At 40.1% G+C, this 6,280-nt stretch overlaps 1 protein-coding gene across 1 annotated transcript in view; it reads right to left on the bottom strand.

The window, feature by feature from the left end:
• saga (S-antigen; retina and pineal gland (arrestin) a) overlaps positions 1–6,280 on the bottom strand; it is a 44,265-nt gene that overhangs the window by 25,486 nt on the left and 12,499 nt on the right. The window lies entirely within an intron of this gene.

Genomic DNA, 6,280 nt, shown 5'->3' with positions numbered 1-6,280 from the left:
CAGAACAGGAGTGATGTGATCCACTTTCTTAGTGTCAGTGAGGACTCGAGCAGCGGCGTTCTGAATCAGCTGCAGCTTCCTAATAGATGTTTTAGTGAGACCTGTGAAGACACCATTGCATCAGTCGAGTCTACTGAAGATAAAGGCATGGACACGTTTTTCCAGATCCTGCTGTGACATTAGTCTTTTAATCCTAGATATGTTCTTTAGGTGATAGTAGGCTGATTTAGTAACTGTTTTAATGTGACTGTTGAAACTCAGGTCAGAGTCCATGACTACACCTAGATGTCTGGCTTTATCTGTTGGTTTGAACATTGCAGACTGAAGCTCAGCGCTAACTTTTAAACGTTCTGCCTTGGCTCCAAAACCATGACCTCAGTTTTATCTTTGTTTAATTGGAGAAAGTTCTGACACATCCAGTCATTGATTTGTTCAATGCACTTACTTAGTGTTTGAATTGGAGCATAGTCTCCTGGTGAAATTGTTACGTACATTTGTGTGTCATCCGCATAGCTATGGTAACTTATTGTGTTGTTCTTCATTATCTGAGCCAGTGGTAGCATGTAGACGTTACAGAGAAGAGGCCCCAAGATGGAGCCTTGAGGAACCCCACATGTCATATTTGTCAACTCAGATGTGTATTTACCGATAGAAACAAAGTTGTTCCTTTAAGTAGGATTCAAACCAATTTAGAACTGTTTCCGAAAGTCCCACCCAGTTTTCCAGTCGGTCCAGTAATATGCTGTGGTCAACAGCGTCAAACGCAGCACTGAGATCTAATAATACTAACACTGAAGTTCTGCCACTGTCTGTGTTTAAGTGGATGTCATTAAAGACCTTTACAAGAGCAGTCTCAGTGCTGTGGTTTGGACGAAAGCCTGACTGGAACACATCCAAACAGTTATTTAAATGCAAGAAATTACTCAACTGTTGAAAAACCACTTTTTCAATGATCTTACCTAGAAATGGGAGGTTTGATATGGGCCTGTAATTGTTCATTACTGAAGCATCTAGATTATTCTTTTTTAAGAGCGGTTTAATGACTGCAGTTTTCAGGGCCTGTGGAAAAATACCTGAGTGAAGAGACTTGTTTACTATATGAAGTAGATCTGAGGCCATGCAAGGCAAAACATCCTTGAAAAATCCTTTTGGAATAATATCAAGGCAGCAGGAGGAGGACTTCAGAAGTTGAATAATGTACTCTAGGTTTTTATCATTAATCTGATGGAATTGTGTCATGGTGTTTGACTTGATGTTAGGTGGACACAGAGACAACACATTTGCTGTTCCTGATGCAGAGGCACTGACTGCTTGTCTGATTCTCTGAATGTTGTCAGTGAAGAAGGCAAAATCATTGCACGCCCTGGTGGATAGAATTTCAGAGGCTACTGACACTGGGGGGTTAGTTAGTCTGTCGACGGTAGAATGTTTTTTGTGTGGAAATAAATTGCAATCCTTCTACGGAACCCCTGCAATCCCCTTAAGAACCACTTGGGGTCCCTGTACCTCCAGTTGGGAACCACTTAGGGTTGTGAGGAGCTAAATAATAAAACATATAGCTGATGAAACTGAAAGAGAACAAGACATATCCAACAACATATTTTATTATCACACCTTAATCACATTACATGTAATAATCAAGCACTGTTGACTGTTAGACTTTTGGTCAAATTTATATTCAATTATTTACTGTCTTTTTGTATTATATGTTCAACAATAAGCAAAAACACAAGACAAATACAGTAAATGCATCACATTAAGATCAACAAGTTGAATATCCACAAACTGCAAACATGAAGCTGCAACGTCTGTGCTGTCCTTTGATCAGGATGAACATCACAGGAACAAGCTTTAACCTACTGAAGAAAAATAAAACCTTCAATTTAATAATGTGAATCATGACAGTATTTGTGTTACCGCAAACATCTTCAAGACAAGTTACATAACTGTGGAAGTCTGAAACCTTGTCTTGAAACATACACGGTTGCCATATAATCAAAATGTATTACATTGAAATATCTTAATAATTGATTCATACAAATAAGAGAACAAAAGTGAGTGGTGACCGTTATAGGCACCAATACTCGAGCGGACAGAGGTCAACCAATGACTGTGTGTCCGATAAGAAGCAGTTTTCCATACTGCAGGTCGGTGGGGGTCTTAACCTGCTGGACAACATCTCTAAAATCAAACAAAGCTTGTTTATGACAAAAAGCGTGTGCTAATGCGTCATGCTAACTTTAGTAATGGTCATAACATGGCTCAGGTCTACAAATGATTTTAGATCCTGAAAACACTTTTTTTAAAGAGCCTTCATGTCATGATTTCCCCTAATATCCAAAGAAATGTCCAACTTTCTTCAATAAACCTTTCTTTTTTTGCGTCTCCTCTTTCTCTCTATAATTCCTCTTCCGTTTTGGTGAGTTTTTGCCGTTTGGCCACTCTGGAGATGATTGTGGCTTTTTCCCTCATCTCCTCCAAAGACCGAACACGTGCCTGGTACCCCACTTTGGCCTCAGCCTTTTCTCCTTCAATCAGCATGTCAATGTAATCTGGAGTGGTCAGAGGGTTAGGGCTCAGGGCGATCGCTTGCAGACGAGTTAAAGAGTGAGATGACTGATCCATGAGGGACACTATCATCTCTTGGAGGTGAACGATCTCCTCCTCTTGACTCTCAATCAACTCCTGAACAGTCATCTTTTCGTTCGCAGCTTTATTGTACTTGACTTTAAGCTCTTCCAGTGTCTGGGTCTCTTTTACTTGTACATAGTCCCAGCTGTATGTCTGGTTGAAATGCACACTCCAAATGCATTTTCCAGGGCAGACAGTGCACCTCCCAGAACTATCCATCGACGCACAGCCACGTTTTTGACTATCGTCCGCTATCATACACGGGTAGTGGCAGGTGATGGAACAGTTCTGGCAGTTGGTAATGAACTCTCCTTTCTTTGTCAGCACTTTTTGGACTGGCTTAATAACATCCACCTCAATCTCAAAGTTTTCATTTGAAGTCATGGCTGTTTCATGCTCTTTAATCTTTTCTTTGGTTGTCTTGATTTGTTCAAGTTTTGCTAATCCAGCTTTAACTTGCGGTTGCAAACCTTCAATGGCCGCTTCAAGATGCCTCCGTTCTTTTAGAACCTCTTGGGTCATGAGCAAGCTTTTGGTTGTCAGTTTAGTCAAAGCATTGAAGAACTTCTCCATACTTTTGATGCCCATCTTCCAAAACATTTCGTCAAAGTCATCATCATCCTCATCAGAATTATCATCACAGGCCCGATCACTGCTGCTTCTGTTGTCTGCAAACAACGCTGAGTTGTTGAATTTGAAGTGAACTGGAAGCCCTCGGTCATTTTTTGGACATGGAATCCTAGAGTTGTTTATTTACAGTTAGTGAAAGCAAACCAGCCCTTGCATAGGGTACAGTGATGGGTTAATGCTTTACAGTTTGTCAGAAATATCAGTGCACTGTGATACGCAGCATCTAACTTGACCAGGCAATGGGCAGGTGCATTCATATAGACCAGATCCCCATAGTCCAGCACAGGTCAAAAGGTCACAGAGCCTTTTCCTGGCCTCAAGCGAGAAACAGGACTTGTTCCTGAAAAAGAACCCTAGCCTAACCCTCAGCTTTTTTAGCAGGTTATTGACATGAAGTTTAAAAGAGAGACAATCATCAAGCCAGATACCCAGGTATTTGTAACAGGCAACCACTTTGAGTTTTGTTCCTTGCGTAGTTACAATATCTAAAACAGGCTCTGGTGTCTTTTTAGCTTTAGGAAAGAGCATTACCTTGGTTTGATCCACATTTAAAAGAAGCTTTTATTCAGAGAGCTGAGTCTGAATAGTGTTAGAAACAGCCTGTAATTTAACACCAGCCTCTTTAATAGAGGGACCTGCACAATACATCACAGTATCATCCGCATACAAATGTAAAGTAGCTTCATCCACATTATCACCTACACTGTTAATATATATGGAGAATAAAAGTGGTCCTAAAACAGAACCTTGTGGTACACCATTAGAAATGTTTAACCACTCAGAAGACAGTCCATCAAAGTGAACACATTGGGACCTTTCAGAGAGGTAGTTCACAAACCACCCACTGCATGGCTGGATATGCCTATACTGAGTAGCCTCTGCTTTAAGATGCGATGATCAACGGTATCAAACGCTTTGGAAAGGTCAACAACCAGAGCTGCACAACTCTGCTTATTATCTAAAATACTAGTAATGTCATTTACCACTTTCATCGTGGCAGTGATGGTGCTGCGCTGTTCTGAATCCTGACTGATGCTTAGACAGGATATCATTTATACATAAAAACTCCTTTACTTGTTCACTCACAAGTCGTTCAAGCACCTTAGCCAGAACTGACCACTTAGAGATTGGCCTATAGTTATTTAAAAAGGTGGCCTCCCCTCCTTTCAGTAAAGGCAAGACATAAGCAGACTTCCATACTTTAGGAATTGTGTTCGTGCTGAGGGAGAGGTTAAAAAGAGAAGTAAGAGGTGGAGCAATAAAATCTGCAGCTATCTTTAAAAAGAAAGGTTCTACGTTGTCCGGGCCAGCCGGTTTCCTAGGATCTAACTTGGATAATGCTTCATGAAGAATACCAACAGTTAAAGGAGTACAACTGAAAGGGTTTTTCAGACCACATTGTTCAGAGTCAAGGATTGGAGCGTTCACAGGAGCCACACAGCCAAACAGAGAGCCACAAGACACAAAATGCTTATTAAAACAATTTAGCATAGTAGCTCTGTCTGATATAGTGCCAGATGTTGTGGTGAGGCACGGAGGTAGCTCATTACGGATATCACCAGTGGAAATCGATTTTATGGCTTTCCAAAATTTCCTAGGATTATTCAGGTTTTCTGTGGTAACCGACAAATAGTACTTTGATTTAGCACTTTTTATTTGAGATGTGAAGCTATTCATTAAGCATTATGTTAAAGAATTTGAGCGTTAAGGCTGAGAGAAATCTGCATTTTCTTTTTCATTTCAGGTTTACGTGTCTGGTTGCTGAGGTCTGACATGTTATCAGATCACACACCTTATCTGTGAGCAATGTAAAGATAAAGAATGATCCGTGTGATACCGGTTTGGTAGATTTGAAATAATTACCCATGGCTTGTCTACCCGCCTGCTCAAACTGTGGTGAATCGGTAAAAAAGTCTCTTTTACTCTCAGGTTTACATTTTGGGTTTCCGAGAAATGGTCTGACTTATTACAAAGTCTCTCGTGGGCGGAGGCGGATGAAACGGATGTAAAGGTTGTGCAGTGAGAGATCAAACCTGTATCATGGTAGGCAACAATAATGTTTTATTAGTTCTGAATCATTATTTTTTGTTGACAAATCTTAGCCAAGAGTGCAAACAATTACAAGATACTTAATGACAGTCATGATAAAGTTGACTTATTAAGGCAACATATTTGCATGAATTCCTTATCTATTCCTATAACATGTTTCAGGTCATGGCATTCTGTTTTCAAGACAAGTGCAAAACCGCAGCAGATTTACTTTCACATTCATTGACTTGTATATCTGGTGGGTTTCTTGGAAATAGTTGTGTAGTGGTGTGTATACTTTATTATGTAACGATCAACTATTAAAAATAGCTGTGTTAATTAAACGCACAAGGGTTTTTTGACATGCAATTATATTATAAAGGCAAAATAGAAGCTACTCTTTCTTTTTCACAACCGTTTCCTGTTTTTCTAGCACCTGCTGACACAACCGTTTCCTGTTTTTCTAGCACCCGCTGACACAACCGTTTCCTGTTTTTCTAGCACAGTTTCTATTTCCATGATTATCAGAATCAGAAACAGATTTATTACCAGGTAGATTTAAACATACGAGGAGTTTGACTTGACGTCATGGTGCGTACATAAAAATAAAACATGAATTAAAAACACAGGGAGGGAACTAGAACAGATATTTAAAATAATGAAAAATGTAATAAACATATTGTAAAATATAACAGTATTTACATTGCAATGGAACGGAATGAAAAAAGGAATAAAATATGAATGAAAATCGGCTGTAATAAAAAAGACTAGAAAACAGATATAGTGTACATTATGTAACGCATAGAGTCTATGATGTGGCTGAGGTAAAGTGTCAGTGGGGGCCGGCCGGGCCTTGTTTAAGAGGCCGGTAGCGGAGGGGAAGAAAGTGTTCAGGTGGCGAGAGGTTTTGGTCCTGATGGAGTGCAGCCTCCTGCCAGAGGGGAGAGGGGTGAACAGTTTGTGTCTGCAGGTCATGGAGGGATGGCAGATT

The sequence above is a fragment of the Pseudochaenichthys georgianus genome, unplaced genomic scaffold (genome assembly GCF_902827115.2).
Source record: "Pseudochaenichthys georgianus unplaced genomic scaffold, fPseGeo1.2 scaffold_428_arrow_ctg1, whole genome shotgun sequence".
Classification (NCBI taxonomy): Eukaryota; Metazoa; Chordata; class Actinopteri; order Perciformes; family Channichthyidae; genus Pseudochaenichthys; species Pseudochaenichthys georgianus.
The sequence above is the reverse complement of the archived record's forward strand: the minus strand, read 5'-3'. Positions and strand labels throughout refer to the sequence as shown.